Raw genomic sequence first — 13,084 nt, forward strand, 5'->3', positions numbered from 1 at the left:
AAAATAACCACATTTTTATAAGGTTTTTCGCAAATAACTCAAAAAGTAAGTATTTTGTCGAAAAAACGTTGATAGCAAAAATATAGCCTATAAAAAAGTAAAAAAATGGTGTACGCGTTAGGTCTCTGGATCTCGTAGATCCAGAGTTATAGCCAATGAAAAATAGATTCATATTCACCAAATTTCAAATAGAATATTTCGACGTGAAATATCCAAAAAATTGAGCACTTTTTGGGGAAAACCCCTTATAACTTTTTTAAAGTGTTTAAAAAAATCTTTATTTCTGTTTTTACAAAACGTTTCTAGCATTAAATTTAAGCAAGTTACGCTTAAAATAAAGTTGGTCCCTTATGTTTTGGCAAAAAAAATCGGAAAGACCACCCCCTAATTAGGAACTTAAATGAAATTAATCGTTGCCGCTCCACAAATTATTTAACTTATATTGTGTTTATATGATCTGTAAGTTTCATTGATTCAAAGTCCTTATTTTTGAAAAAAAATTGGTTTCAAAGTAAAATTTTTAAAAATTTTAATTTTGAAAAATATCCTTTTTTTTTCAAAATAACTTAAAAATTGTTAGAGATACCAAAAATCTCGAAAAACAAAAAAAGTCAGCATTGCTTTTCTGAATATCATATATTTTTTTGTTTTTCTGTTAGACAAAAATTGATTAAGATTTGGGGTTTCTAAATTTGCATACATTCGTGATCAGTGACTCATTCAACCCCTTTTAACTACAGCCTTTTCAATAATAAGGACTTTGAACCGATGAAACTTACAGATCATATAAACAATACATACGAGTCAAGAAACTTGTGAAGTGGTAACGATTAAGTTCATTACAGATACTAATTAGGGTGATTTTCTCGATTTTTTACCAAAACAAAAAGGGACTAACTTTATTTTGAGCGTAACTTGTTTACTTTTGATGCTAGAAATTTATTTTATAAAACAAAAATGAAGCTTTTTCTAAACACTTTAAATAAGTTATAATGAGTTTTCCCCGAAATGTGCTTCATTTTTGGTTATTTCACGTTAAAGTATTCCATTTGGAATTTGACGAATATGACCCTATTTTTCATTAGCTATAACTCTGCTTTTACTAAGTACAGAGACGTGATATATACACCATTTTTTTTAATTTTTACGGGCTATATTTTTGCTAAGAATGTTTTTTCGACAAAATACTTACTATTTGAGTTATTTGCCAAAAACCGTCTAAAAGCGTGGTTATGTTGTTGAAAAAATGAACATATTCACTGCCAAATAACTCGAAAAGTATCGACTTAGTGAAAAAACTCTATAGAACAAAAGTTACTTAAAATTAGCCAGTTTATCCATTTCCTGACTTACTTTGGACGAATATTATTTTACCCGCAAGAGGGGGTGAAAACCACCCCCAGGGCAAAAGCACATATCGGCACAATATCACTTTTTTTCTTTGACATGTTAGCTATGTGTGTGCCAAATTCCATGTCAATCTAAAGAACGGACTATAGTGGTTCAGTTGACTTACTATGGCCCGATTGTTAAGTCAGTGCGCTTCACGTAAGATATTCTCTTATCGCGCTCTATTATTTTTTTTTTGTATTTGCAATATAAACTGTGCAAAGATAATTTTGTTTGTGTTGCAGGACAATAAAATAAATGTACTAGTTGTACAGTTTTCCTTTAGTCCACCTTAATTTGAAAGAAGAAGATATGGAAGAAGAATTGAAATTTTTGCCATAGTTACTTAATGTTTTTTTATGTAGATCAATTTTTTTTTATTTTTTTTACTGGTTTAGTACAAAATTTAGATCAACTTGATACCAGGGAAAGCGAAGCAAAGATAGATAAAATAGCCAAACAGAGAGCAAAGAAAGCAAGAGATTTTAATCAGATTAGATGTATCCGAGATGAAAATACTAAAATACTAATTCACGAAAAGGATGTTAAAAAGAGATGGAGAAAGTATTTTGACAGTTTATTAAATGAAGAATTTGACAGACAGCCTGTGGAGTTAATGGAGACAGTAACAGCAATGGTTACCAGAATAACAAACGAGAAAGTGGCTCAAGCGCTTCAAAAAATAAAGAAAGGAAAAGCAGTCGGACCAGATGATATTCCTGGGGAAGTATGGAGAGCATTGGAAGAGACAGGAATAAGTTGGCTAGTAGGTCTATTTAATAGAATTATGGAAGTTGGACAAATGCCAGACGAATGGAGAAGCAGTATATTGTCTACAAAAACAAGGGAGACATACAACAATGTACAAAATACAGGGCTATAAAACTACTTAGCTACACCATGAAAATACAGGAGAGAGTAATTGATAGACCGATACGTGAAGAAACCGAAATATCCGATAATTAATTTGGTTTTATGCAGGGCAGATCAACAACAGATGCAATTTTCATTGTAAGGCAACTTATGGAAAAATACAGGAATAAACGGACCAACGCTCATATGGTATTAATTGATCTTGAGAAAGCATATGATAAAGTACCTCGAGAGATTCTGTGGTGGGCACTCAATAAGAAAGGAGTCCCTGGCGAATATGTAAAGATTGTGAGAGATATGTATGAGGGAGTAACGACTAGTGTTAGGACAGGTGTGGGAGAGACTGATAAATTTCAGGTGAAAGTAGGATTGCACCAAGGCTCGGTGCTTAGTCCTTATTTATTCTCATTAGTTTTGGACCAGATAACAGCGAAACTACAGGGTAGCATTCCATGGTGCCTAATGTATGCTGATGATGTAGTGTTAATAGGAAATACAGTAGAGCGTCGATAATCCGAACCCTAGTAATCCGAACGATCGCTAATCCGAACGCAAAAAAAAATTATAAAATTAAAAAATATGATCGCGGACCGAATTTTTGGATTTAATATGACAATATGGGCAAAATATGACCGCGGATTTTTGTTTTGTTTATGCAGAAATACATACAATATATTTGTTTATTATGCAGGTGTTTTATTCCTTGTAACTAAAACGTATGTACATATGTACATGTACTATGTTTATGAGCTTTGTATGTATTTTGAACATATGTTCGACAATCCGAACAATTTGATAATCTGAACTACCCCTGTACCAATTAGTTCGGATTATCGACGCTCTACTGTAGTGAAAGATACTTAGAACAAAAACTGGAATAGTGGAGACAAGCTCTGGAGGAAAAAGATTTAAAACTTATTAGGACAACAACAGAGTATTTGGAATGTTCATTTAAAAATGGAGTTACTACAAATAAAATGGTATCTTTGGATGGTGAAATGATTGTGAAAAGCAATAGTTTTAAGTACCTAGGATCGGTATTACAGAGTAATGGAGAAATAGATGGAGATGCATGCAGTAGAATTAGGGCTGGATGGATGAAGTGGAAAGAAGCGAGTGGTGTGTTGTGTGACAGAAAAATTCCAATGAAGCTGAAGAGAAAATTCTATAAAACAGCCATAAGACCGGCTATGATGTACGGAACTGAATGTTGGGCAGTGAAAAAGGAGGAACAACGAATGCATGTGGCGGAAATGAGAATGCTTAGTTGGATGATTGGAGTGACAAAGAAGGATAAAATTAGAAATGAGTATATTAGGAGAAGTATAGGTGTGGCACCAACTGATGCCAAAATGAGAGAGCATAGGTTAAGATGGTTTGGTCATGTTCAACGTCGAGACGTTAATCCCCTAATACGAAGAATAGCTGAAGTGCAGATTCCTGGAAGGAGTAGGAGATGAAGACCAAAGAAGACCTGGGGGAGACGATAAGGCAGGACATGTTGGTAAAGGGGATTAACATTGATATGACCCAAGATAGAATTGTGTGGAGAAATGCAATTAGGGAAGCCGACCCCGCATCGGGATAAGGCAAAGAGAATGATGATGATGACTGGTTTAGTAAATTCAATTTTCCTAATACATGTTTAATTAATAAATCTAAATCAGTATAAAATTATTTCAACTACTGGAAACACAAAAAAGAGAACCACCATACAGTCCAGGGCCCTGAGCACGCCAAATAGAATTCTATTTTGCTGACGTCACAAAATAGAATTTCATAATGGGAGAATTGACGGTTGCTAGGCAACGTGACGTCACGAAAATAGATTTCTATTTGGCATGCTCCCGCACCTGATCCAGCCCCATGAATAAACTTGGGGCTGGATCTGGACTGTATATCAAGCTGTTTCTCTTTTTTGTGTTTCCAGTAGATGAAATAATTTTATACTCTAGTACAAATTTGAAATTTATATTGAATAATTAAAATTAATAATATTTCTACATTTTTAGATTAGATTAAAATGTACAAGCGCATCAACAGCCACAAAGTGTAAAGCTAATAATAACTTTATTAAGTTTAAAATCTATTTAGTTAAAAGTTTAGTTAAAAAAAGGCAAAAGTTGGATATGTGAGACAAAATCTCACGCGCGACCACTCACGTAAAAGCCAACCTAGCGACCAATGCTGGGTTAAACAAATTAGAAGTGCTGGCCGAAATTTTTGGGTAGAAATTGTTTGAACAATATTTTTAAACAAATTCAAAAGATCACCTTTTTTGCCCGGGAAAAGACTTTTTAGATTTCCTGGGTCATTTTGAACCCAGGTTAGGGGTTAATAACCCTCCAACGTGGGATTAATAGTTTTCGAGTTATAAGCGATTTAAAATCAAAAAATGCGCAAATAGGTATGTATTCTTGAAGCTTGATAACTCCTGTGTACCTAAACTATTATTTTTGAAGTTGGCCTAAATTGAAAAGTGCCTAAATTGAAATTTAAACATTAAATTTCAAGATGCTTCCTAGTAATCTGGCCTTACTTCAATTTAGACTGTTGTTTTTTAATTGCTAATTATGCGCATTCACTAGACTTTTAAACCGACGCGCGTCGCACTATATGGTGAGTCTCTTTCGAACTATATGATTGATATTTTTATTATGGAATTAATTGAATAAATACTTCTTCTTTAGGTTCCTTCCCCTATCGGAGGTTGGAAATCACCATCGCTATTTTAATTTTATTGGCCGCACTTCTGAATAATTCTAACGAGCTGCAACCGAACCGCTCTCCCAAACTTCTTAGCCAGGATCTTTTGCGTCGTCCTGGGTTTCTCTTCCCGTGTATCTTCCCTTACATAATTAATCTAAGTAATACGTACTTCTCGCCCCTCATTATATGACCCAGATATTGAATCTTTCTAATTTTAACAGGTTTTATGACTTCACATTCTTTCTTCATTCTTTGTAACACCTCTATATTAGTTACTTTTTCAGTCCACGATATTCTGTGGATTCTCCTGTAGCACCACATCTCAAAGGAGTTTAATTTTTTGATTTCAGACTGTTTTATTGTCCACGCTTCCATGCCGTATAGTAAAGTAGAGAAAAACGTAACAACGTAGCATTCTTGTGCGGATCGCTAGATTAAGGTTAAGGTTGCAAAGTAAGTTCTTCAATTTTATGAACGTGTTTCTTGCCATTTCTATTCTAGATCTGATTTCTTTTGTTTGATCTCAATCTTCGGTTAGCCACGTTCCTAAATATTTATATGTTGTTACTCTTTCGATCGTTGTATTATTGATGATCAGGTTATCTACATTTTGTGGTTTTTTTGAGAATATCATTGATTTCGTTTTCTTGAGATTCATTTGACTTTACCTTTCACATGCATTGTATACATGTATTATGTACTGTAAATTTTCTATGTCACTTGCAAATATGATCGTATCGTCCGCATATCTAATATTATTAATGCTATTTCCGTTGACCAAAATACCTTCCACAATATCCAATAAAGCTTCTTGAAATATCACTTCACTGTAGACGTTGAATAAGAGTCGTGAAAGTATGTACCCTTGTAGAACTCCTCTAAGTATACTTACTTCCTCTGTCAGTTCTCCTTCGACTCTTACTCTTGCTTTCTGATTTTGATACAGATTCGATATAATTTGTAGATCTCTACTATCTATGTTTGTGGTCTTAAGAATACTTAAAAGCTTTTCATGTTGAACTCTGTCAAAAGCTTTTTTAAAATCTATGAAGCAAGCATATATGTCCTGATTCATATCCAGACATCGTTGTGTCAGAACATTGACTCCGAATAATGCTTCTCTAGTTCCTAGACCCTTTCTAAAACTCATCTGTGAATCACTTATTTCTTGTTCTAATTTCACGTGGATGAATAAATACATAAATTATTAAAAAAAACTATGTTAATAATAAATTATAAAATTTTAATAAAACTTGTTCGACATTTTTCGCATAAGTTCGTATAATATGTATAAGTGCAGAGACGTACCATACAGTGCGACGAGCGGCGGATTAAAGTCCAGTGGAAATGTATAATTAACAATTAAAAAACAACTGTCCATTAAAGCTCCGATTACTCGTCAGAATCTTGAAATTTGTTTGAAAATGTTTGAACTTCAGTTTGGGCACTTAGCAACATTACTAATAATAGTTTACATAAATATGAGTTTTTGAACCTCGAAAATGCGTATTTTCGCGTTTTTTAGATTTTAAATTGCTTTATAACTCAAAACTATCAACTTTTGAGAAAAATGAAAAAAAAACTTTTTTATTTAGGTTTTTACATTGATCCAAAAAAGCGAAAAACGTGATATTTTCTGGAGCAAAAAGGTGATCTTTTGAATTTGTTTAAAAAAATGTTTAAACAATTTCTGTTCAAAAATTTCGCTCGGAACCCTTCTGATTTGTTTAAAGGGGACATTTTTGAACAGGAATCCGCAAATAAACCGAATCAGAATTTTTTTAATACGTGAACGTCCTCACAACTTGTACCATATGCGCATTCGGAAGTAAATTATTGCACTTGCACTTCAATTTTTTTTATATAATTTGTTTAGTTTGACGATACAGCCAATTAAAATAAAATTCATGCAAAACAATTTTTTTGATGTCAAGTACCTAATTGACTACGTTTGGCGTACAGTGGCGTACGCCTGTTAGTTTAAGTTAAAGTTAAAAGAAGGTTAATGGACTACTGTAAAATTATTAAATTGGTCTAGTGATTCAGTAAAATTGTGTTTTGACTAGGAAAGTTTTGGGGTAGTTCTGATTTCATTCATTATATATGGATTTTGGGCTGCTGAATCAGAATATGAGGTTTGCGGACAAAATTTCTTGCCGGAACATTGAAAAAATCGCGAAAAAAAGCGAAAAATTTCATCTTTTTTCCGCTTTTGTGCTCAAATCTCGAAAACTATTAACTTTTAGTAAACAGAAATTAAAGTACTTAAAATTATCTACAAATATCACTATTTACTTTTTTTTCAGACGAACCGTTCGGTCTAAAGTACAAGTTGAAAATTGCCACTTTTTAACGGTCTCGGCAAAACCCACTTTTTACATTCCAAAACTTTAGTTTTTATTAGAATGCTGTCATTTGATAAATTTCTCCTAGTTTTCTGTACAAATAATAAATGTTAGTTCATAGGTATGGTATGTCTCTTGTGACAGCTTCCATGAGTCCATTCCGTCCTAAGAGGCCGGGAATGTCTCTGCTTTTCCCTTAGAGCCACAGAAGATCAGGCACATATGGAGTCACAGTTTCAGTTGGTGTGAACATTTACTTCGGATCTGTTATTTTGATTTCTGATAAACCTTGAGGTTTTGTCTTTTTAAAATGAATTAGTTAAACAGCTCCCTGACTTCCATAAACTTCAGGCGCGGGTTTCTTTTTTATCCGAGTAATGGATTGCTTAGGAGCTACTGCATGTTTTGGTGCAATACAAGAAATGCCACATATGACGTGAAAAGTGTGGTATTTGTCAATTGTATGTACGTTAAAATCGGCGTAATCGTACACCTGCTGTGTAAAGCACGGCAGGTCAATTTTCTGAGGATCGCCTGCGAATGCTGACACTTGCAGGCGAACAGCTTCTGTATAGGATGAAAAAAACCCCAAAGAGGAAACTACATCAACCTAGTTTCTTGAGCCGTACTTTTTGTAGAGAAAACGGCCAACACTGCAAGGAATGGTGAGGCCAACTATCTGGGCCTTACTGCCGCTACAAGACTTTGAGCAAGCGCGTTGCTTATCTGGAAGTATCAGCAATCGCAGACGATCCGCAGAAAATTGACCAGCCGTGCTTTACACAACAGATATACGAAAACGCTGATTTTAACCTTTTCTATGCCAGGCCTTAATTTGCATGTTAGTCCCTTAACCCCAAAGGTTTTTTCATGCTTAGAGTCCCATTGCCTTATATATACGTCGCATATAAATAAACAAATAAATGACCAAAACATGGTTTTTAATGAGTTTTTTTTAACCAACTTAAACGATTTCTGTTCAAAAGTACTCATCAGAGAGCAAAACCAACTTGAAAAAATGTAACTAACTTAAAAAAATAATGTAATGTTAATTAACATTAAAAGTTTTCTTTTGTGTGGTACTCCTCCAGACATGACACTACGCAAAGGCCAACTCCGCATCTTTCACACATGTATCTCGATTCGCTTCTTTTTTTTTCTGGTCTTTTCTGTGGCTACAATCGCTTCACCTTCTAGCCGCTACCTATAAGCGTTGCCACCAGTGCTACAATATAGCATATTATATCTAAAATATCTGAACAAATATATACGGCAATGGGTCCGCATGAGCTGTCTTAGGTGCCAACATTTTGAGGCTTTGGGAACAATAATCTAACATTTTCGGACATATTTCTACGGCATTGGGACACCAATGAGTCTAAAATTGTATAAGCAACGCATATTTTCGGCTTTGGTAAATTGAGACCATAACACCTTGAACGTAATATATATACGGGGGCTGGGAATAAAGACCCACTTTTTCAAAAATATATATGCAGCGTTGGGACAGAAAGGGTTTACGTACATACAATCGACGGATACCACACTTTTTACCTCATGGGTGGCATTTCTTGTATTGCACCAAAATATGCAATAGCTCCTAACCAATGCATTCCTCGGCTAAAAACTAAACCCGCACCTGAGGTTTATGGAAGTCAGAGAGCTGTTCAACTAATACATTTTGAAAGGACAAAACCTCAAGGTTTATCAGAAATCAAGATCCGAAGAGCATGTTCATACCAACTGAAACTGTGACTCCATCTGTGCCTGATCTTCTGTGGCTCTAAGGGAAAAGCAGATACATTCTCGGTATTTTAGGATGGAATAGATTCATGGAAGCTGTGAGAAGAGACATACCATATTCATATTATGAACTAACATTTATTATTTGTACAGAAAACTAGGAGAAATTTATCAAATGACAGCATTCTAATAAAAACTAAAGTTTTGGAATGTAAAAAGTGGGTTTTGCCGAGACCGTTAAAAATTGGCATTTTTCAACTTGCACTTTAGACCGAACGGTTCGTCTGAAAAAAAAGTAAATAGTGATATTTGTAGATAATTTTAAAAACATTAATTTCTGTTAACAAACCATTTTCTAAAAGATAACAGTTTTCGAGATTTGAGCAAAAAAGCGGAAAAAAGCTGAAATTTTTCGATTTTTTCGCGATTTTTTCAATGATCCGGCAATAAATTTTGTCCGCAAACCTCATATTCGGATACAGCAGCCCAAAATCCATATATAATGAAAGAAATCAGAACTACCCCAAAACTTTCCCACTAGGGAGCTCATAGAGTACAAATTGACTGAATCATAGATATTATTGACCAAAAGAATATAATGTCAGAAAAAACACGACTGATTAATATTACCCATATTGATATTGATATTAGTAAACACAAGTATGGTATCGAAATGGCATTTCTTAATGTTTCCCTGTCAACAAAAAGTGGGATATCCTGGCTAAGATTGGAATATCCCAAATTGATGATTTTGAAAAATGGACTGAAAATGAAATGTAAAACAACAATTTGAAGCTCTATAACCCAAAAACACTTGATTTATGAGCCTTGGGGAAATGAGAATTTTATACCAGCAAGACTCAAGGTACACATCTGCAAAGTTTCAATTAATTTAACTGAAACCACTTTTATATTAGTGAATAAAAAATACACCCAGACAATTTGCACGAATGCGACAAACAATGAGGTTAAGAGTTGGATCTTGTATAACGTGTCAGGGAGGCCGTTTTGAACACTTTCTGTAGCTTTGTATCTACTTCAAATTATTATTGGTAATTTCTGTTATTGTTGTGGTTTACTGTTATTACATTAGATGGTTCCTAGAATCGCTCCACCACCTATCAGGAGACAGGTCAGGTCAAAGGCAGAACGAAAAAGCAGGAGACGGATCGAAGGCACCCCCTTATATGATCACCAGTCTCAGCCCAGCCAAGTAGACTAAGCTCTCGGAAAAGCTTTCTGAAAAAATCAAGATTCATCCCTGAAGCGCCAGAGATGCACCGAATACATATATGGCAAGGATCAGCTACCATAACCCATTTTGTCCCATGACTGTTAAACACAATTTACAATATCCGACATGGAAAGCGCTAAACAGACTAAGAACCCGAGTTTCACGTTGTGCTAGTAACCTGAAAAATGGGGATACCAGGTAGACGAAACTTGCGACTGTGGCACGGTTCAGAATAGGCACCATCCAATATCATGCACAAAGATGAGAGAGACCTGCACAGAAGAAAACCTAATTATGCCAGGGCCGTCTATATGGCCAACCATTGGAAGTACAGAAGTTGGTGTTCCAGACACGGAAAGTAAGTAATTATGATGGTTCTAGAGAATGTATTATAGTCCATTCTGTCACGGTTTTGGCTATAAATTTTAAAGAACCGCTTGGATTGACATGAAATTTGGCATACGTATAGCTTACATGTCAAAGAAAAAAAGTGATATTGGGCCGATGTGTGCTTTTTCCCATAGGGTGACTTTCACCCCCTCTTGGGGGTGAAAAAACATATGTCCAAAATAAGTCCGGAAATGGGTAAACTGACTAATTTTAAGTAACTTTTGTTCTATAGAGCTTTTTCGCCAAGTCAACACTTTTCGAGTTATTTGCGAGTGAATATGTTCATTTTTCAACAAAATAACCACATTTTTAGACGGTTTTTCGCAAATAACTCAAACAGTAAGTATTTTGTCGAAAAAAACGTTCTTAGCAAAAATATAGCATATAAAAAAGTAAAAAAAATTATGTACGCGTTAGGTCTCTGGATCTCGTAGAACCAGAGTTATAGCCAATGAAAAATAGATTCATATTCACCAAATTTCAAATAGAATATTTCGACGTGAAATATCCAAAAAATTAAGCACTTTTTGGGGAAAACTCATTATAACTTTTTTAAAGTGTTTAAAAAAGCTTTATTTCTGTTTTTACGAAAGGTTCCTAGCATTAAATTTAAGCAAGTTACGCTCAAAATAAAGTTAGTCCCTTTTGTTTTTGCAAAAAAAATCGGGAAGACCACCTCCTAATTAGCAACTTAAATGAAATTAATCGTTACCGCTCCACAAATTATTTTACTTATGTTGTGTTTATACGATCTGTAAGTTTCATCGATTCAAAGTGCTTATTTTTGAAAAAATTTGGTTTCAAAGTAAAAATTTTAAAAATTTAAATTTTGAAAAATATGCTTGTTTTCAAAATAACTTAAAAATTGTTAGAAATACCAAAAATCTCGAAAAACCAAAAAAGTCAGATTTGCCTTTCTGAATATCAAGTATTTTTTTGTTTTTCTGTCAGACAAAAATTTCTTAAGATTTGGTGTAATTTGCATACATTCGTGATCAGTGACTTGTTCAACCCCTTTTAATTACAGCCCTCTCAATAATAAGGACTTTGAACCGATGAAACTTACAGATAATATAAACAACAATATATACACGAGTCAAGAAACTTGTGAAGTAGTAACGATTAAGTTCATTTAAGATACTAATTAGGGGGTGATTTTCTCGATTTTTTTACCAAAACCAAAAGGGACTAACTTTATTTTGAGCGTAACTTGTTTAATTTTGATGCTAGAAATTTTTTTTATAAAACAAAAATGAAGCTTTTTTTAAACACTTTAAATAATTTGTACTGAGTTTTCCCCGAAATGTGCTTAATTTTTGTTTATTTCACGTTAAAGTATTCCATTTGGGATTTGACGAATATGAACCTATTTTTCATTAGCTATAACTCTGATTCTACTAGGTGTAAAGACGTGATATATACACCATTTTTTAAAATTTTTTACAGGCTATATTTTTACTACAAAAGTTTTGTCGACAAAATACTTACTATTTGAGTTATTTGCGAAAAACCGTCTAAAAGCGTGGTTATTTTGTTGAAAAAATAAACATATTCACTGCCAAATAACTCGAAAAGTATTGACTTAGTGAAAAAACTCTATAGAACAAAAGTTACTTCAAATTAGCCAGTTTATCCATTTCCTGACTTTCTTTGGACAAGTATTTTTTCACCCCCAAGTGGGTTGAAAACCACCCCCAGGGCAAAAGCACATATCGGCACAATATCACTTTTTTCTTTGACTTGTTAGCCATGTGTATGCCAAATTTCATGGTAATCCAAACGGTTCTTTAAAATTTAGAGGTTTTGCAATATTTTACCGTTAAAGAACGGACTATTAAATAAATGAAAAATGCGCGATACACTTACATTTTTTATTTTTTTTTTTGATAAAAACGGCGCCTCGTAAGAAAAAAAGAAGAAATATTTTTTGGCAAAAATTAAACGAATAATTCAAAAACTATTGTTATTGTAAACATTCAGTAACTACCTCGTCACTTAAAACTCGTCAAATTTCATGTGCAAATCTCAACCAGTTTTAGAGTAGAAAATAAATCGTTAGTTTGTAAGAAAAATTTCAACATCCCGTATCTCGGATAACGAAAGATTTGCGGGTATACGCTGTGAGCTTTGCTGGTCTCGGGTCTCGCCAACTAGCGAATTTCTAGTGCAACTTCGGTTGGAAATTTAAGGAGAAAAATATTGCGAATAATAGCCAAATAATTGTTTCGATGGTTAATATCAGTAAGTACAAAATTTATGATTCATTATGATTATTTTTAAAATTTTGCTTGTTATTTTGACATGTTTACCGTTTAAAATCATTTAAAAAGGAAAGTATTATCGTCGCAAAAGTGTATTTTGATCTTAATGGTACATGTAACATTGACTAAAACCAACCAAA

At 33.8% G+C, this 13,084-nt stretch overlaps 1 protein-coding gene across 5 annotated transcripts in view; it reads right to left on the reverse strand.

Annotated features, from left to right (window-relative positions):
• LOC126892114 (ancylostoma secreted protein-like) overlaps window positions 1-13,084 on the reverse strand; it is a 328,099-nt gene that overhangs the window by 113,393 nt on the left and 201,622 nt on the right. The gene's annotated exons all lie outside the window — the stretch shown is intronic.

This window comes from Diabrotica virgifera, chromosome 9 (assembly GCF_917563875.1).
Source record: "Diabrotica virgifera virgifera chromosome 9, PGI_DIABVI_V3a".
NCBI lineage: Eukaryota > Metazoa > Arthropoda > Insecta > Coleoptera > Chrysomelidae > Diabrotica > Diabrotica virgifera.